This window comes from Anopheles coluzzii, chromosome 3 (assembly GCF_943734685.1).
Source record: "Anopheles coluzzii chromosome 3, AcolN3, whole genome shotgun sequence".
In the NCBI taxonomy this organism is placed as follows: domain Eukaryota; kingdom Metazoa; phylum Arthropoda; class Insecta; order Diptera; family Culicidae; genus Anopheles; species Anopheles coluzzii.
In genome coordinates, this window is record NC_064671.1 from 13,407,693 (window position 1) to 13,428,848 (window position 21,156).

General features: G+C 40.8%; 1 protein-coding gene, 1 long non-coding RNA gene and 2 other non-coding genes across 7 annotated transcripts in view; 2 read left to right on the forward strand and 2 right to left on the reverse strand.

Annotated features, from left to right (window-relative positions):
* Positions 1-21,156, forward strand: part of LOC125907550 (uncharacterized) — a 275,982-nt gene that overhangs the window by 223,693 nt on the left and 31,133 nt on the right. The window lies entirely within an intron of this gene.
* On the reverse strand, positions 1,218-1,289 carry Trnac-gca (transfer RNA cysteine (anticodon GCA)). The gene has a single exon. It is a non-coding gene; the product is annotated as a tRNA-Cys (tRNA).
* Positions 2,028-2,099, reverse strand: Trnaq-cug (transfer RNA glutamine (anticodon CUG)). Its single transcript has one exon. It is a non-coding gene; the product is annotated as a tRNA-Gln (tRNA).
* The window catches only part of LOC120959720 (uncharacterized), a 45,063-nt gene continuing 31,092 nt past the window's right edge, over positions 7,186-21,156 (forward strand). Inside the window, exons 1-2 of one of the 3 annotated variants that reach the window (XM_040383329.2) lie at positions 7,186-7,440; positions 8,628-9,069. The gene's annotated coding sequence lies outside the window, so the exon portion shown is untranslated. Of the gene's footprint in view, positions 7,441-7,505; positions 7,525-8,627; positions 9,070-21,156 lie in introns of those variants that run through there. The other 2 variants (XM_040383331.2, XM_040383330.2) reach the window with 2 other exon arrangements.

Sequence of the window (21,156 nt, forward strand, 5' to 3'; positions counted from 1 at the left end):
AGTTGCGGAGAAACTCCTATAGTGGAAAATTCACCCCGTTTGGGTTTGATTTGACGGCGGCGTGGGATCACCATAACAACGCACAACCCTATACCAATGCATGCTTTGACCATTATGAGATGTCGCAGATGATCCTTTTTGGCGTGTTTGGCTATGGATGGAATCGCGATCGATTTCACGCTTTGTTTACATGTGTAGCGTAGTGGTGGGTATATTTTTAAAACAGAAATATACGTAGCCTCACCTGCTACGTGGGCATTTAGGTGCTGCAGTTCAAAGTCTTACATTCCTGCCCCCGGGTGTATGTTGTTGTTGGATTGGTTGTATGTTCTTTTGTTTTTCGCACCACTACCACCAGTACCAGCAGTAGTAGGAAGCTTTTCTTCGACCGCTGCTGGAAGAAAAAGTGCTTATGTGAGTGCAAAACGAATGAGGCGGTGCGCCAACAGGACGGCGGCAGTGGTGTGTTGGCAGGCAGACAGAGGGGAAAGTGTCCATCGTTTGCGTTTTTCTTGCCGCACACGGTGGTGGTAGTTTTTCTTCACGCAGCACCTGGCACTGCATGTGGGAAGCAAACGACACCCCGCCACAGAAGGGCACCCAACGCGTTTGCCTAGGCAGGCTAGAATTTGCCACATTGGCTAGAGCAGCTAGAGCGGGGTTTGAAAGTGGGTTACCAGCTTTTCATTTTTGTGGAACCCTTACCCTTGCCGCTCCTTCCATTTACTGGCCACAGCAGTAGTGCCCTTTACCTACCACGCACAGAGAGGCTTTGTGACCGCGTGTATGTTATTTTAACGTAGGGCGAGTAGTTTCTGCGATATATTGAATCGTATCGATTTACATTTTTGGTTAATACTGGGTGTTATTTACCTTGATTGACATGACACGTATTGTAATGATATTGGGATCAGTATTTATATAGCCTTTTATTTCTAATTATTATATGGTTTATTGATTTTGATTATGAATTTTCAAACTGTAGCATCCAAAAGTGTCCAAAAGTGAAATCCAAAACAAATAAATGAATCACAGATCATAATTTTACATCACACGTATCTTTTCACTAACAGCAGACTGAGAATGATTAAAATGAAAAAATAAAATAAAATAAAATAAAATAACTATCCCGTTACTATGTATTACCTGTCAAAATATGTGCGATCCAACGTGCACGAGATAACTAAAAAAAGATATCAAAAAGAAAGCTTTCTGCGAGGGGGCACCCGGGTTTGAACCGGGGACCTCTCGATCTGCAGTCGAATGCTCTACCACTGAGCTATACCCCCATGAAGAATGGTAAGCGCTACAGCGCACTCGGTTGTTAGCGCATGCGGACTGCAAACGTGTGTTTAGTGAACATTGAATTGTTTTACAATGAACAAGTACAATATTTGCTCCTGGTTTGTAACAAATTAAAGATGCGTTTAAATATTGTACCTTATTCCCTATATTGGTATACAAAAAAGCACTAGTTACATCACCAGTGTCGGCACCGTATAAATAAGATGCATTAAGCGAGTTGCGCAGTGCAAACTGACACGTTGATATCGTTTTTTGTATAAATTAATCTCATCCTGCAATCTAAAGGTGATGGAGACCCACGAGGTCCAGTACCTCTATAATTATAGAATAACAACAGCATTCTGTTTTATGAAGTGAATTTACTACGATAAATTGATTTTTTTTTTTTTGAAAACAATCGCAAGTAGTGCAATCGAGAGAGTTCTGGCAATATTCGTATGATAAAAAATAGTTAATTGATTGATTATTGAACATAACTCAAACCATACTCTGACACAATTGAAAACCATGAATAATTAAATTTTTTTCTTTTCTCAGTGCAGAGTGTGCTAAATGTTTTGTATTGTTATATTGCGCTGCTTACTGGTTCAAACTTTAACAAAATCTTTATTTTAATTTTTTATTTCGGTTTATATGGCTCTCACGGCTTTTTTTTTATAGTCTAACATCGATATTTTAATCTCTAAGAGAGTACAATATAATAAAAGTTATTTTAGCCTGGCAGGTTCCACCGAGATTTGAACTCGGATCGCAGGATTCAGAGTCCTGAGTGCTAACCATTACACCATGGAACCGATGGTAAACTAGGTAGTTTGTTGCAGGTCAGTGGTTGAATTTGAATTGCATGCCATTTATCGAATTAGAGCTTTTTAGTTGGCATGCTTTTTTTTCATATAAAAATAGTTTGGTTTTTTAAAGACCCGGATATTTTTGTAATTTTGTTTAAACCGGGTTTCTCATACAAATGCATGCTCTTCAAATAAATTGTAAGTCAAACGATTGAACGTTCAATTCAAAAAGGATGTCAACTAAAAAGTCAACTAATTGAACCATAAAACCTTTTTTTTTAATGTACCGTAGACACAGCGAAGAAGCAATAACATTCCATTTACAGAGTACAATCCGGTATTGCTTCATCAAGGTAAAGCTTTCACAACCTGTTGCAGTTGCTAGAAGTTAAGAGATATGCAGCGGAAACCATATTGAGAGCGGGAGGAGGTGGGGCAGGACTCTTGGAGAAGAAATTGACCCACAAATCTATTGACACACTAGCCCACATTGAACGGCCAATTCCAGAGCCCCCCCCCACCCCCTCCATTCCATCCACCTGGATGAACTGTCTTCGTTTAGTTTTAATAAATATATTTTTCCAAACACAATCACCCTCCGGGTTTATTATACACGTGAGGAGGGTAGCTGTGGTGCTGTTGCAGCATATGTTGAGGTAGTGCATAGTCAAACAAAACCATAAACACACAAATCGTGCCATACATTTCTGCCTACCAAAGCAGAAAGAACCGTGCTGCAAAAAGGTAGAACCCGATCAAGTGTGCTATGAAGTGTGTTGCAGCACATTTACACTTGCCTCATATAAACACACACACTCGCGGTGATCGATTGGTAAAATGGTTTCGATTGCACATTCATTTGTGCAACGAACGACAAAAAAAAAAGAACGAACAAGTAAACCCACTTTACTTTTGCTTACGATTAAAAACCGGCCACCTGCTTTCCAAGAAGAAGGGCGAATTTGTTGTTTGGTGAGCAAAATGTACCACTTTTTTGCTATGCTGCCGGAGAAAAACCTAGTCACCAGTTAAGTCGAGTCAATTAACTTGTTTGATCAATCTATATAAATGTATGTGAGGATACCGAGAATTTAGCGTTCGATTGTTTCAGTTTTGTGACAAAACAAAAAATAAATAAATAAAGAGGTGTTTTTTCTTCAGATTTCTATTCTGCCAATGATGACCCCCAAAAAACCATTTCAAGCAAAGATGGGCGCAAAAGACTCAACCGACCACCTTCATTTCTTTCGAGCCTTGTGTTCAACGTTTCAAAAGCACGTAGATGAAGTAAAAACCGGTGTGTGTGTGTTTTTGGGTGCGAACATCATCCTGCACCAGTTGCACTTTTCCATGTGCAAAAATACTTTTGGGTGTAAGTTTTCGGGCCAAAGTTTACAAAACGTTTGTGGCCCCCCCGAAAAAACCCAAAATGAACGCAGTGGAAATACCTTCAAAACCTCGGTGCGTGGTTTTTGGGGGGAGAGAAGGTGGCATTTTTAAGTATTTACTACGTTCCCAAGGCTTTGTGGTGTTTTGTTTAAAAGACATTTTTAAGGCTAAGAAAAGGCCGATGTTTCAATGACGAGAAAGCTTCTAAGCTTGCTCTTTTTTGGGAGTAAAAAGTTTGCTGACATTCGTTAAGGCTCAAATAAAATAGATAAAATATTGCACATAATCGGATGAATAAAAAGAAAGAATAATCTTTTAAAATATGTATTTTGAAATGAGTATTTCTCGGTTGCAAATGCTTTACTATGTTAAAATGTTCTGTATAAGTATTTATACTGCAAAAATACATATGTAGTGTTAGATATTCAAAGCATTTTATAAATTTAGCTACATAATTAAAAAACTTATGCATGTTTAGCTGGCAGTGGATTTTATGTTGAATAAGTAAAATTATTTTTAAAACAACAAAATATAGTTGAACTACATAACATCATATAATAATCGTAACAAATAAAACTGAAATCAAATGAATGCTCTTTTCATCACTTATAGCTGCTCTAGTTTGTTGTGGCTATTTTATGAAGTCAAATATCCTTTGGCTAATTTGATAACTCAAGATTAACCAGAATGTATTGCTATTGCTTTAACCCAGCGATGGCCAAACTTTGCGACCGAAAAGCCAATTTCTACAAAAATGTTCGTAGAGTTCCACGTGAAGAGCCAAACAGATTAGCCAAGAGAAAAAAGGGTACAAGTTATGTAAAACATAAGAACCATAAGAGGCGTCAGCAAGAAATCAAAGAGCCGCAAGCCGCTCGTGAGCCGTACTTTGCTGAAACTACTTGCTTTTGCTGCATTTTTCACTTCAACGTTCGTCCGTTTTTCCCCTACCGTTCTACCACAATCGGGAATGCTTTACTGCTTGTTGATAGTGTTAAGTGATTTAGTAGCATCATTTCCAATTTCAAAAGATTCAACTTTTTGTGTTTTGGTTTATCTTAAACATTCCATGATAATGAAGAACTCTGTGCAGAGCAGCACACACGATGCAATCAAGCAATAGTTCGAGTAGCAACAGTGTAATAGTTCACGGCAGTCCGTTCCTTTCAAAGTATGACCCATTGGACTAAATAACGCATTAGGATTTAAAACCTACAGCTGTTTGGACATCAATTCCGAAAAAAAGTGATGATTTCGTTAGTAGTGGAGAAATTCATTATTATCTTTCCACTTTGAATATCAGCCATTGCTATCTTTACGTCGTCCGCGTACGGCAAACTCAAATCAAGCAATCAATTCGCACAACAATTGTGTGGAGTTGTTTACCCTAATTTATTCATAAGTGCTCGCACAACTTCATGATATCTAAGAAGGCGGAGCTATGTTGGTTAGGACCTGCCCACTTCGTACATAATTTTCGTTAAATCGTGAATGAAGTTGAAGTTTTCGTTGAATTGCAAATGGCCTGAAGCTACATTTACACCAAACGTGAAGGTATTTGTGCATAATAATTTCAAAAGCAACATTTTAAACGAAGAACGGATGAAGAACAATCGAGGAATTTACGATCAGTTCTTCATATGTCAGAATTGATAAAGTTCTCACAAAGTGTTCTGAATGAAATCGTTCTGTTAAAATTTTCTTCAATATTTTCTACACCTATCTATCTCAGTAGAATAGTGATTTGGCTCTTTCCTCCTCAAAATGTTTCGCCATTTAGACTATCCATTAACCCGTATTACACGTATAATAATTCCATCCAGTAAGGTTTGACTTTACTATATTTAAGTGTGTCTTCATTACCTTCATTTCAATTGTAAGAAAACTAGTAAATGTTTAGAAAAATTTAGGCCTAAAAAGCTTATCTATAGCAAGCAATCGAAAAGCCGGTAGATAACCAGTATGAGGTAGAGCCGGCGATTCAAGATATAGCCGCGATAAATGTTCTACGATAGTTTTGACATAGCATGTCTTAGTTTAAGGCCACTACCAGTAAGATCTAAAAAAACCGTACCGAAAAATAATGCATGTTGTTGTGAATAAAAAACGGAGTTTTAGTTTCTTCAATGTTGATGAGAATAATTAGAAAACTTAAGTTTAATATTTGTTAAATTGTTGATTTGCACTATAGAATCAAACAGTAAAAAAAAAACGCTTGCGTTACAAAAGTGTCCCTCACAAAATCGCTGTCATTTGTCATTGAGGCAATCCCTTCTGTCAAAATGAGCTCTATTCGCGGCTGCTTAGATGTAAACAATATTTCCAATTACAAATTGCGAAGGAAGTGTGAGGCCACTGGGAGACACACCGACAAACCATCGTAACGAAAAAAAAAAGACAGATGGAATGTAACCGCGAGGCCACATGAGGTGAAATATACAGCGAAATGAACTATTTGACAGGCGAAATATCTGACGGATAAAGCATCACAGCAACCAGCTGATGTGCAATGTAAACAAATAACGTGCACAAAATCGTAATTAAATGCTTTGAATAACTTCAATATCGAGTACTTCGTCAATTTTCAGTCAACAGTTCATAATTTCTTCCAATTAGGGAATGTTTTGCCTAAAAATATATTAGTTTTAATAGAATTTCGAAAGCGGACCTTGTGTCTCCCCCAACCCTTTAGCTGTATCTGTCAGATATTGCACCTTTCAAATAGTTCATTTCGCTTTATATTTCACCTCATGTGGCCTCGCGGTAACGCATTGTAACGTTCTCAACCGATTTTGGTCCACCCGTTGGCGAGCGAAATCCTATCGAAATACTTATGCAGTGCAAAACAGCAATGTAACACAAATTAAACGTAAGTTTTCGTGATTTTGTCATCAAAATTAAAGAAAACAAAACTCACTTTTTGTTTGTTTACAATAAGAAGCATTATTTTTCGGTTGTCAAACTTTTTCGTTACGGTGGATTTTTTTTCGGAGTATTGATAGCGGCTTGAGGCAAAATTATGATCAAATAATTGTCCAAAACACTCAGAAAAATAATTTTATATGTTTCTAAGATGGCGTGTTTACCGTTATTTTTATTCGAAATATGGGCACAACTTTTGAAGCTTATTTTGTTCAAAGTGTCACTTCGGTTCGTCGGAGATAATACAGTCAGAATTCAATATTTGAACGCTTTTAGTTACTAGTTAATATTTGGCTGACACTTCAACTAAAAAGCATGCGTTTGTATGGGAAAATGGTTTTTGAAAAATTCACAAAAATCTCATGGCATGCCGAGGAAAATTTTAGATTTTTTTGTATGGAAAAACGTGCAAACTAAAAAGCACATATTCAATAGTTAGGCATGGAATCGAAGTTCTACCAGTGAGTTCGGACTGCACTACTATTGATATGAAGCCGGAACTATTCATAAACCATTTGTTTGTACATAACGTACATTTAAGCACGTAGTTTACGCACAGTTTGAGTATTACCCGAATATATTTTTTTCAATGCATTAACAACATCAAATAATTCTAACATTTATTTTCGGTAACGTTTTTTTATATGTTTTGCATGCAGCACATTTAACGAAATTTAACGAAAAGCATATATGTTGATCCAACCCTCCCAGTTGGGCAGTTGTCATTTTGTGCCCTGTCAAACCAGGTTGAAATGGCAGCACCTCTCCTTTTCGACTCACCTTTCTCTGTGTGCACTTTTCGATGTCGTAGCTGTTCTCCGTCGCAAAGGGAAAAGTGCGTTCGTCTTTTGCGGATCTGGTCGTGAAAATTTGGTTAAAATGGTGCAAAACAGTCCACTGCCCCGTGCGGTGTGAGACGTGAGGTGGTTGTGGGTAACGGCTGTGTTGCTGCCCAATATTCGGTGGAGGTGACGATTTCACGCATCTCCTCGGTTGCGGGAACGGCGGGAGTGTGCGAGTGTGGAGGTGCGTTTAGGTAATTCGATTGTTCGCCTTGTAGAGCGATAGCGAGTGCGTGTGCATTGTTGGATGTCAAGGAAAATGCATTTCCGCCTTGGATGTAAGTTGGGAAATGGAGCAGTACGTGTAATAAGCCCCGTGGTACGAAATTATTCATCGCACGCATAGGGAAACTATAAGAATTAGGGTATGCGTACGGGTGTGAGTATATGTGTGTGTGTGTGTGTATGGGGGCCACTCCAGCGCCAGGGTCTCAGTAGCGAAGGTTCCTTCGCTGCACAGTGATGCAATGAAGTGAAGTTTGGCAGTTTGATGGTAAAAGAAAGTATATTCGTTTGTGTCCTTGTTTTCGAAAGCATTCAAAACAAAAAAAAAACAAGTGGGGGAGAGATAAGTGAATGGTTGAAGAACGATATCTGCTGACGTACCGAGGTTGTCACCTCAAGAGACACTTACAATTACACAACCATCGCTCAAGAAGGGGGTATGCGAGTAGGTAGGAGTTTGCTGGGAAAGTTTTTTCATGTCTCTTGCTAACCGTTCCGATAAAACGGACGGTATTAGATCGTATTTGGAAGAGCCTTCAAAAACAACATCTCGGCTGGCCATGGGAGCTGTTGCTGCTCTTTCTGCATTGCGAAATACACCTTCTCCGAAGCCAACACTTATTTTCCATCGGAACGGAGGGTTGTTTTTTGTTTGTTTGTTAGGAATTTTGCTCTCATTCCGTTCGCCTCACAGCTGTGTGTCTTGTATTGACGTGTGCAATGCACACACCAGCAAGAGAGCGCCAGAGCGTTTGAAGAGCGGAAGAAATTGAGCAATAGCACGTTTGGTGATCATTTGCTCAACTCCGCTCTGCGCTGAAGCCATAGCAAGAGCGATGGAGAGAAGGAAATGTGTGTCTGGTGGCCGGGTCAAACTACGCGGAGAAAATAAGTCCGTCAGCATTTCGCGATGTAAAATAGCATCAGCCACAACCGCGAGTCTTTCTGCTCGGTGCTCGGTGCAAAGAATGCTAACAAAAATATATGCACCAAAGTGTGTGGAGTGTGATAGCCGCAAAGGTCTTCTTATTTGCAAACGGTGGTCGCTTTGTAGCAGCTTCAAAGTTCGAGTTGAACGCAGTGCACTTTCAGTTGATTTACGACCATGCAATGCATATTCTTACAACCTTCCCCTTTTTGTCCTTCTGCCATCTAGTGATCTGTGAATTGTGTGGTGAAACTTGAAAAAAGAAAATCAAACCCGACACTGCTGTGTTGTCGCTGGGAAAAAGAAGAAAATTGTGCAAAAAAGCAATCGCGTTTGTGTTAGTGTGTGTGTGTGCTTTTTGACGTAGCGTAAACGGTGTCTGTGCGAGAAAAAATACGTGTAAAACTCTTTCTCCCCACACATCAAAACCGGCAAAAGGTATCTTTTCCTTTGCGTAAACATAATCGAGCGAAGCAAAAGCGACAACAGCAAGCGTGCGAAGAGTCTGCGACAGCCAGAATCAAATATGGCCGTTCGTGCGCCAGCATCATCGTCGACTTTGCCGTCTGCTCCATCGCTGGGGACGGTCGGGTCGCCGTAGACGTTTCCCCCCACCCCCGGGAAACGTACGCGACAGGACAGCAGCGGAACGGCAGCGTGTGTTGTTCAGGTAAATAGCAGGAACTGCATTGCACAATTCAGTTCGACGCGTTTGTCGATTCGACCGGATGACATAACAACAATGTGGCGATTGTTGTTTACGCTGGGCGCAAATCAAAAAAGCAAAAACGATCGATATTTACAAACTAAAGCGAGAAACACACAAACTACTAATTCCACGCAATTGCAATGTGGGTGGAAAAAATCGGCAATGCAACAATCGCCACCGGACGCCAGCGACCGTAACGAACGCCGCTAACCCTCGGCCTCCCGAGTGGGGCTGTGTCCAATGGATGTTACGCGAATTACGTTTGTGTGCTCGGAAATTGGAGACCCACTCGGAAATGTCGCTCAGTGGAACAAACTACCAGCGGGTATTAATTGTTTGCGAAAACTTTATCATTGATTTGACTGAACACACACAAAATTGTTCTTCCATTTTAGGGATGGCTGGAGGGGAAAGGTCCAGTCCTAAATTGCTGCGGGAAAAGAAGGCATGGCATGACAACCGTGCGACCCAGAACGTATGGCTGCCCCCCCGAAAGTGCGTTCCGGATATAGTGAGAGAGAGAGGGAGAGAGGAGAGGTCACGTGGCTTTGCGAGCTACTTTTAGAAGCCCACACGTCTACCCCTTCTCGGCCCAATTGCCCGTTGACAAATTGTGAGGTGCTGATGCTCTCTGTACAAACAGACCTGGCCAGCTGTAATGCGATAGCGCGAACGGAGGTGATGGAGTGGAGGGGGTTTCTGTCCCCACTGCGGTTGTTGTAACGCGGCCACCCGTCAATACACTGACACAAGGCGGTGCTGCCACGCGAGAAGTGCTTTAGAGGTTAGGAAGGTTTTGTGCCGCATGTCACGTGTGGATTTATTTCCCTTTCACGGCGGTCATGGCTGGAAAAACTAGACAAACAGAGTAGACCCCACCATCATCGGTTTTGGAACAAAAAAAAAAAAGCTACTCGCCATCATTATGACGGTACCGGTTTCTGTTACATCCAATGCAGAAGGTGTAATACCCTGACCGGTCCAACTGTGACTTTGGTGCTAAAAAAACTGAACGTGGGCACTTCACAACGGGGCCTTATCTCGGCTGTGGAACCATTCACTGTAGATCAGATGAGATCAGTTGAGCTTTGTTATGGAACTTTAAGGAATGTGAGCGTAACATTCACAGCCCCAGCATGGTCAATGCTCTTGTTTAGCAATGCTTCCAGTTCCGGGCTTTCATTCCGACCAAATGATATGCTCCGTAAAAAATGCTCTACGCATAACATTGCGCAAGTGCTAAAGTTCATTCAAAAACATAAAGCTTACGGTTCTGCGGTGAGTGTGACATGGTATCTCTGCTACGCTTAAAACAAACAGTGCCTCAGACCCTGCCAACCATTTCGCCCCCTTATCGTGTGTTGCCCTTTCCAATAAATCTCCACTCCGGTATCGCCTGAGCGCAATGGGAATTTGGTTTTGATTTTCGTCCAACGGCGAACGGCGGCACCTACTATCGTCGCTATCTCTCGTCGCGGTATGTCATCAAATGTGTTTTCACTGACACTATGGGGCCAGGCTTTGTGGTGGGAAAAAGATAAGCCACAGCGATTGGGTAACAGTCGGCGGGTGCGCGCCTCGCACCGTGGCGCTTCGTAGAAAATATGCACGGTAAACAAATGGTGGAACTTTTTCTTGTTTAAAGTCGTTGTTATGATTGGGGGTTAACATGCTACTGTAAAATTTTGATGTTGATTTTGCTTTACTCTAGTAGTTTAGCTCAATGCGCTGCTTCTTGGCAAGTCGTCTTGTAAATTATAGCTATGTCTGGGTTTGTCGAGTACGAGGACATGCCTCTTTCCTTTGAAAAAACCTTTAGTTTGCTCAGTTGAACTGACGAAACACAATAATCGAATTGCTATACGTGTTTTTCGTTTCGCTACCTTTTAACTAAGCAAATAATCAAGGTCACAGACGTAACATGATAAGCTTGCGAACGTTATTGCTTTGTCAAAGTGGTGTCAGTCACAAAGCGTAGAGAGTGTGTGGCCTTTAACCCCAACGCCGCGAAAGGTTGCTCGGGAAAGCGGGGCGAAATGGGCATGTTAAGCAGTATACAGAATATTCCTTTGAATATGCCACAAAACACAACCGTTTAGCTATGGATTAATCTACCATTACCTATGGATTAATACGGGGCGAAATGGGCAGATGTAAACAAACTGTGAAACGTCAAAACACTGGGACAATATGGACCATAACAATTGCGCTTAGGCAATGGTCTATGCTTTTGCGCACGTTTCGTGAAATGTAATCTCGTCCTTTTTATTTTGTTTTGCTGTTCACGAAAGCTTTACAATTCTTCCAAAATTATGCTATCATAATAAAACAGTTTTTAGATAGCCTCACCAAGCGTCATATGTCAAAAACATCTGCCAATTTTGCCCCAAGCGTACCTGCCCATTTTGCTCCACGTGAAACATTTTTGTATTTTTTGTTATATTAGTAAAAATACTTAAAAATTAAAAATTAAAAAATACTTAAAAGAATTTTTGCTTAAAAGAAACAATCAATTTACACAGTTTTTGTATTTTTTATGAGTTGTGGAATAACAATTGTTAAAAATCTGCTTAAATACCTTGTAAAATTGTCATTATTCCTACAAGAGTCAAAAATTGATGACTTACAGACAAAAATAGGTGCGTTAGAGTCAAAAATTGATGCCTTTGATTATTAAGGCATCAATTGATTGATTAAGGAATTGATTAAGGCATCAATTTTTGACTCTAACGCACCTATTTTTGTCTGTAAGTCATCAATTTTTGACTCTTGTAGGAATAATGACAATTTTACAAGGTATTTAAGCAGATTTTTAACAATTGTTATTCCACAACTCATAAAAAATACAAAAACTGTGTAAATTGATTGTTTCTTGAGAAAAAATGATGAAATTTTAGAATTTCTAAAGCTTTTGTTTACAGCTGAAAATACGTGCTAATTTTTTTCACTCCATTAAAACTGCCAAAATTGGCAAAACAATTGTTTTATTTTAAATTCTATCAATAAAATTATTCACTATTTAACTTAATTTCAATCATTTCAGAACACACAGTTTCAGAAATTACATAAAATTTTGTAAATAAAGCGATTGACTCACAGTCAAAAATTGATGCCTTTGAGGCAAAAATTGATGCGCACTGTCAAAAATTGATGCCTTCGAGACAAAAATCGTGAAACGCTGTCAAAAATTGGTGCCTTCGAGACAAAAATAAGTGAGTTAGAGTCAAAATTTAGCGGCAACGACTGTACATTAATATGCTACTATATCTTATTTTACATGTTTCTTCTTTTTTGTTATTAAAGGGTTATAAAACTTACATGGTGTTCATAGAACACTCCAATGAATACATTTTGAGCATTATAATGTATCTTTGTAGTGAAATAATGCTTAAATAGAAGGTGCCCATTTGGCCCCGTTTTCCCTTATTTACTTGTTGAGAGTAGTGATGGGTAATCCGGAGCGGAGTCATGGATCAACTCCGACTCCGGTGCGCAAAATATGACTCCGGCTCCGGATCATAACTGGATTCGACTCCGGATCAGTCCGGATCAGTCCGGATCACTCCGGATTACTCCGGATCACTCCGGATTACTCCGGATCACTCCGGATTACTCCGGATCACTCCGGATTACTCCGGATCACTCCGGATTACTCCGGATCACTCCGGATTACTCCGGATCACTCCGGATTACTCCGGATCACTCCGGATTACTCCGGATCACTCCGGATCAGTCCGGATCACTCCGGATCAGTCCGGATCACTCCGGATCAGTCCGGATCACTCCGGGTCAGTCCGGATCACTCCGGGTCAGTCCGGATCAGTTTTCGTACATATTAGATGTACGACTTGAAAGTCAATGAACTCATCAAGAATTGTCTAAACGATAATGGACAGTCATTCCGGATCCGGAGTGATCCGGAGTGATCCGGAGTGATCCGGAGTGATCCGGAGTGATCCGGAGTGATCCGGAGTGATCCGGAGTGATCCGGAGTGATCCGGAGTGATCCGGAGTGATCCGGACTGATCCGGACTGATCCGGACTGATCCGGACTGATCCGGACTGATCCGGACTCGTAGTCGATGAGTCCGAGGGTTTTCGCGAACGCACCCCCCGCTAAACAGTCCGGAGCAACTCCGAGTCCGACTCCGAGGGGAGCCGGAGTTGGATCAATCCGACTCCGGAAAAAAATTGTATTTACCCATCACTAGTTGAGAGTTATGTTTCTTTGCAGCTAGCATGTTAATGGCAAAAAGAGACGATCGTCATCGGAATTGATAACTTCAGTCGCGACCGTGCTCCAGCTGGGCGATGTTGCCAATAACTGCTGATAAGCAATGGGTAGAGCACCGGTTGTAGCATTCGCAGCTGCCGGATCCAATCATAAATGGGAACAGTCCGGCGGAGACACGAATTATGCCTCTATCGTGTGCTTTGGTTTTACGTTCGATTGTACACACGGCTCAATCGTAATGCAAAACCCGCTCATGTACGCGGCAAAGCGAACATATGTTTGTACGATTCCTTCCGCAGTAAACACACATGGCATGGTTGTTTGTTCCTGGTGTTGGAACAAACTCTGGCTAGCGCTCGTTGACCTATGTACGCAGTAAATAATGCGTCACAGACAGAGCAGCATGAGGTGTGTGCGTTCTGTACGGGTTTACGATAGAACCACCACACCAGGCCACCGTGAAAACGAACGCATAAGACGGCAAGCCGTGTGCTCTGTTGTAGCAGCAGAAGGAAAAGTATTTCACAACATCGGCTCAGTGCGAGGGTCGTGTGATCGTTAGTGCTAAATTTTATGCAAATTGCTCAGGTTCCGCGTACGGATCATCATGATACTGCGCCATAATAATTACATTGACATTAGCAATTCAGTGCGATTCAGGGGGTACATCGTTTCGGATTCCGGAAGCGAAGAATGTGTTCTAAGCTTTGGTGGGATCTATTAATCATCTTACCCTTATCAGAGTTCTTTTGCATGTCAAACTAATACGTTAAACATTAAAAGAAAAGAAGTTAAGTTTATTTAAAAAAAGGAATGTATCAATTATTGCTGAAAAATGCATGTAAGAACCGTAGCCCCATATAAAGCTCAATTACACAATGATGATACCATGATACAATGCATATTTTTTTGTTATTTTTCGACGTAAACTACTTACATTTAGCATGTCAATTTGATGGCACGAACAGAGAGACGGAGAGCAATTTGTTGTCAACAAACGGTTGCGTGTTAATTGGACGGAAATTTGTAAGCGCTTTACTCGCTAATATGAATTGCCAATGGGGTGTAGTGTGTATCCCATGTACCTCCATGTGTGTGTGTTTGCATTCCCGTAGCAGGAATAGTAAATGTGTGTGAGCCGCGTTTAGCAAGTGAGATGCGTGCTTATCAATGATCCTTTCTATTTTTTTATAGTCGTTCCACTCTTCGAACACTTGTCACTAAGTGGAAGTGGAAACAGTTGTTCAATTCCAGCGTGGAGAGGTTCCTGAACCAGCGGAAAACCAGACAACGACTCCCCGATTGTTCGAGCTTCTATACAAGCTGGTGTAAATTTTACGCGAGCGTGTTGTTGCTGCACACATCGCGGTCGGTCACTGTTGCCATTGCTGGGGTGCCAAATTTAATTAGCTTCAAGGGCAACGATTCATGGTGGTGTTTGGGGGCGGAAAGGAGATGGGTTTCGTCTAATTTCTTTTACCGATGGTTGTTGAAAGCGGGGCGCCTTTCGCGAAGCTTAATTTACATTTTGGTGTGTTGTCGTGTGTTCGGTGTTTGCGTCAAGTTGCGGTGCCTTGAATGGAATATTGCGAGTGAAACAAAAAGGGCACCAAGCTCGGGACAAACTTTCGCTCATTCATGCGGTATATTACGCATTTTGGTGGGCAGAAAGGGCCACACGAAGTTAATCCGTCATAGGTTACAGGATGTTCAATCGATACCTGCTACTCATGTTATGGAAACGATAATTGATGAGCTTTTCTGACGTAGACTAGCTTATGCGGAATGGGAAGTGCGAACTTCATGGAAAGGTATCGTGAATGTTTTGAACGGCGTAGTAATATAGTTTGCGGTAGTTTGAGTTTGATTAATCACCAAATTGTCGTTCGAAGGAGTATGAGTTATGTCGTAAATTTATAGTGTTAGATTTAAGCAATCCTTGTCAGGGACCTGAAAGTTAGTACTTATTGTCTGGCCCATTCCATCTGAATAAAACAAAGGTTTAAACTTATTTACTAATGCTTGTAGTAAACAAGATATTGCTTGTTATGACCTCGCAAAACATTGAATTTGTAATAAATTGTGTATAAGTCTGCCGGGTCAAGTCATTTACTATGATCAAATATTCACCAATTTGATTTGATTCCCCATGTTGATTCAGCTAGTACAAATATATACTTGCTTACAAACCTAACGGTGCATTTTTAAAAAGAATTTGTCAGTAAATGTAAGTAAGTAAGTAAGAACTTGCTTTTTATATTTTCCATAATTTTTTTTATTATTTTGGAAATTATACGAATAAATTATCTGTGCTTTAAAAGAGGAATTTTTAATTTCACTATTTGTTTGTGCATATTCAATTTGGTCAATGTAACATTGTCGGTCGGGCCGGTCTCGTGATACAGTCGTCAACCCGTACGACTTAACAATATGCCCGTCATGGGTTTAAGCCCCGAAATTGACCGTATTGTGCACACAATTTATAAGATCCATGAACAGCACAAAATGTTCAAATAATGAATCTATTTTCATAATTTTCTAATCTGACATGTCGATCATTAAAGCTTCTAGATTCTTGGATTACTGAATGCTTACTTTTTATCATTCCCATATCATTTATATTTTATCATTTTTAACATTCACATAGTATGCACTATTTTAAATTTAATTTAAAATGGTATGCATAAGCATTGTTTTGCCTGCTTATCTATCAAGCTTTTCTTTAACTTTCCTTTTGTATTAGATTTTCTTCAATATAATAGGACATACCTTGGACATTTTGGTTTGGTTGTATGGTGATGATTTGTAGTGGTGAAATTAAAAGAGACAATGCAATACTGCGTTTATATTTGTTTCTAAATCTTATGAAACAATATAATATTGCCTTTGGTTAGAGATCATATAAGTAGAGACAAATATAACATAATATGGAAAACGCTGTTAAATGTCTTTTTTCGCATTACTATTTTGCTTATTTTTAAACCCAGTTTGGCTACAAATGCTACTTCCGGCAAACGTTTTTATTATTTTGTTTCTGCTAAAATGTTTGGCAAAATTGCTCTGCATACCTGTTGGTTGTGAACCAACCAGCCTCCTTTACACACAGCCGTCTCACTCCCCTTTTTCTACGTGCCTTTTTACGTCTTATGTATTTAGAACTCAACCCGAAACTCGCAAGCGGCGGTGGTGCGCAAGAATGCCATTAGAATGTCGAATTTTTGTGGGAATTTTCTTTGACCGAACCGTACCTGAAATCCCTACCTCTCCCTCCTATCCTTTGGGCGGTAAAAAATATCACAAAAAGAAGGCTCAAGGTACATGCTTCGGGTTTGTGGGGGTACTTTCAAGGCTTTTTTCCTTCCCAGTGCCAACGCTGCCCTTACCATATGCCACCAGAGTGTGTACTCGTTTTTTTCTCGCGTTTTCGGTAGATTCGCAGCACAGGGGGGAAAAGTACGTTATGTAACAGAGCATTGGTTGGTGCTTTCCTTTCGGACCAGAGAGTCAGCAGATGCTGTGTAGTCACATGGTTGTTCAAGGTCGCGGGCTATACCAGCACACAATCCAGGCTTTCTCGAGTGTGACGTGCACACCGACGGAGTTAGTATGGCGTTTGGCTTGGTGTGGGCATGTAACGACGCTAGCTTTAAGGAAAGAAAGGTTTGGTGCAGAAAATAGTTTGGTCTTTCCATATGGTAAAGCTTTCGTAAAAGCTTCGTTGAATTTATTATCATAAGGAAATGGTGTTTATATAATTAGTAGCAAATGTTGAAATGAGCAAATGTAGCGAGCTAATTATAAACGTTTTGGGGGGTGTCAACACAATTTAGGAAATCAATACTATGCAATAATAAGAAGTAAACAACATGAAACATATTATCATTGGTGTATTGAATTATCTTGGTTTTATTGAATATATTCATTCACAATTAAATTATTAATATTGTTTAGGGTACATTTGACCATGGTTACATCAACATTTTAAAATTATTAAAATAAATAGACAAATAAAATATTTAATTATGTTCAAAGATATTTACTTACTGTAACTACTTCCTATGATGCACACTTTTCTGAACCATTTTCATCTCCGTCCTTTCTTTCTCCATAAATGACTTAGAAACAGGCTATCCTTTCTGTGGGTGTCATCTATCTTACTATCTCTCTATTAATCAACAAAAAAATCCGTGCGCATTCTAACGGCCATACCTTGGACCGTAATGGTTTCACTTTCCTTTGTGTTCATGGTGTGTCACCATGCCCTCAGCTGAGTCTGTGTGTGGTGGTGGGATGACTGTTTGTTCGTCGTCAGTGGCGTCTTCCGTTTGATTAATCACGGCCTCCAATAGGGGTAAGCATTAAAAACAATACAATACATCCAACAAACTGCAGCATACGCCCTTTCCGTTGTGCCGTTGTGTCGACTCGGGCTGTATTATGCATTTTTTACATTCTTTTTTGTTATTGTTTCTAAACTCAGCGCAACAACAAAGCAGTGCAAAACCGGAGTGGCTCTCTCGTGCTTCGCCAGCAATGCAATTGCAAGCTTGGACGGACGGTGAAGGAGAAGTGAACGGGAGACTTCCGACGAGGCAGTCGCCTGCAGTGTTGGAAAATGCAAAGCTATGTGCATTCGCTGATGATATTATCGATGCCAGCGGTTTGTGGGCGTTCGTACTGGAATGCATTCACTTTAAAGGGGGAAAAAGCTAGACGATGTTATTTGTTTTATGATAGTTCTTATCGTTCTTATCGAACATGTATCAACTAATTTAGGTAAGTTTCAAAGATTGATGTTTGAAGCTGGAAATTATTATGCAGATTTGAGGACAGCAAATGTGTAGTTTTCCGCTTTTTCGTGGAAGAATATTTGCATTCTCTCTTTAGCTTGGCTCTCAGCTGGACAAGCAACGCATTAAGAGCGAAGAGCGCTAGCCCAAGCCGGCCGGCCATTTGGCCTTTTGGGGTTTGGTCGATTCCGACGTGACATGCAATGAAAGCAAGGTTTTACCTTTTTTTGTTGTTGTTGTTGTTACTCTATTCCATTGCATGCCCTCCCTCCCCGAAGGGTTTCGTTGGTTTCGGGAGGACCAATAAAAATAAACATTGCCGACGAGAGCAGTGCGCCCGTCGTTGCCTCTACTGTATGTGTGCGTTTGACACTCTTGTGCTGATGTTGTTTATTTTGGTAGTTTGTTTACTTACCCTTTCCTTTCCACTCCTTCCACTGCCACTTGTGCGGTGTGTGTGTGTGTGTGGGAATGTCACCCGCTGTAATATGGTGACACACCCGACCAACTGCGTGGTCCTACCTCCCGCACGGAACATCCAATAAAAACGGGAGCGCACAGCAGCACGTACTGAGCGAATTCATGTTTGGCGCATATATTGGGCTGCTGCTACTTCTGCGCCCAGCAGTGGTGATGATGCGTCTACGGTGGAGCAAAGGTGCGTGTTTCAGTTGCGTTACGTGCCATTTTAATTGCGCTCGCGTATGTCGTGTCGCTTTTTTCCCCGTCTAAGCGATTCTAGTGCGATTCACTGCCCGCGCTGTATTGAGTCGTTATTGCTGCGTATTGGTGCGTGTGGTGCAAATAGGTAGTTGTTTTGCAAAACAGTTAAAACGCTTTCACAGTATCGTGCCCTTATTCTTTTGCGCGTTGTAGACACGAGACGGGAAGCGCAAAAATAAATGTCACCAGTCGTGACAATACGAATGCGTATGCCCGCGCCATAGAAATGAGAACAATAACAATAATGGTGCTGTTGATGATGATGATGATGGTGATGATGATGGTGATGGTGATGGTACAATTGGGCGATGGTTTAAATTATCCTAGGGGATGTTATCGTACTTCTTTTGTGACACGGTGCTGAAGGTTGTGTGTAAAGTAGTGCAAATGTGGGACGGAATAGATTAATTCACTTGAACCACGGTGTAACCTCGTTTCGGTTGCCGGCATAGGGATGTAAAGGAAGCATGTTGTTTGGTTATCTACGTATAAAGGCCGGGCTACATTGATCGTACTCGCAAGTGTAATTTCGATTTTCACTAGCGCATCTGGCGGCGGCTGGTGGAAGCTTTTTTTGGTCGTCGGGGGAATGGTCGTGTTGGATCTCAAAGTTAATTAGTTTTTTCACCGTTTTTTGATGCGAAAACTGCTGAAATACTTGCACAACATATTTATCTATCAATTACAAAGCTTTTTCAGTCCAGTTAAAGTAAAAAACATGGAAAAATAACGTATTTTCTGGAACGGCTCCAAATTGTTTGGAAAAATGCTTCGGTCAGCCGCCGCCAGGAGCGCTAGTGAAAATCAAAATTACACCAGAGAGTACGATCAATGTAGCCCGGCCTTAATGATGATACGCGTTTTGCATTTTTTTGAACTTGCTCTTATTGGTTTTATACTGGTGATCATTTTTGTCTAAAGGCCGGGGTACATTGTCCGTACTCGCTAGTGTGATTTAGATTTTCACTAGCGCATCTGGCGGCGGCTGACCGAAGTATTTTGCCAAACAATTTGGAGTCGCTTTAGAAAATATGTCATTTTTCCGTGTTTTTTTTACTTAAACTGGACTGGAAAAGCTTTGTAATTGATAGGTGAATGTGTTGTGGAAGTATTTTAGCCATTTTCGCATTAAAAATGGTGAAACCCCTACTTAATTTTGAGATCCGGCACGACCATTCCCTAGATGACCAAAAAAACAGCTTCCCCCAGCCGTCGCCAGTTGCGCTAGTTAAAATCAAAATTAAGGCCGGGCTACATTGATCGTACTCTCTGGTGTAATTTCAATTTTCACTAGCGCATCTGGCGGCGGCTGGAGGAAGCTTTTTTTGGTCGTCGAGGGAATGGTCGTGCCGGATCCCAAATTTAATTTGTTTTTTCATCGTTTTTTGATGCGAAAATGGCTGAAATACTTGCACAACATATTTATCTATCAATTTTATAGCTTTTCCAGACCAGTTCAAATAAAAAATATAGAAAAATAACATATTTTCTGGAGCGGCTCCAAATTGTTTGGAAAAATGCTTCGGTCAGCCGCCGCCAGGTGCGCTAGTGAAAATTGAAATTACACCAGAGAGTACGATCAATGTAGCCCGGCCTTTACACTAGCGAGTACGGACAATGTACCCCCTGGCCTTTACACGGTTCAAGTCTAAAGGCCGGGCTACATTGATCGTACTCCGTAGTGTAATTTCGATTTTCACTAGCGCATCTGGCGGCGGCTGGTGGAAGCTTGTTTTGGTCATCAAGGGAATGGTCGTGCCGGATCTCAAATTTAAGTTGTTTTTTCACCGTTTTTTTGATGCGAAAATGGCTGAAATACGTGAACAACATATTCATCTATCAATTGCTTAGCTTTTCCAGTCCAGTTAAAGTAAAAAACAAGGAAAAATAACATATTTTCTGAAGCAGCTTCAAGTTGTTTGGTGAAATGCTTCGGTCAGCTGCCGCCAGATGCGCTAGTGAAAATCAAAATTACGCTTGCGAGTACGATCAATGTAGCCCGGCCTTAAAGTAAAGGTGAACGGTTGAAAAAATCGTCAAATTTTAATGACATGCGGACCAACCTCATTGAAGTCCAGATGTAGTTGTGGAATTTATGCGTGTAAAGGCCGGGCTACATTGATCGTACTCTCTGCTGTAATTTTGATTTTCACTAGCGCACCTGGCGGCGGCTGACCGAAGCATTTTTCCAAAAAATTTGGAGCCGCTCCAGAAAATTTGTTATTTTTCCATGTTTTACGCTACGGAGTACGATCAATGTAGCCCGGCCTTAATGTTGGGAGAGAGCTATTATCCTTGATT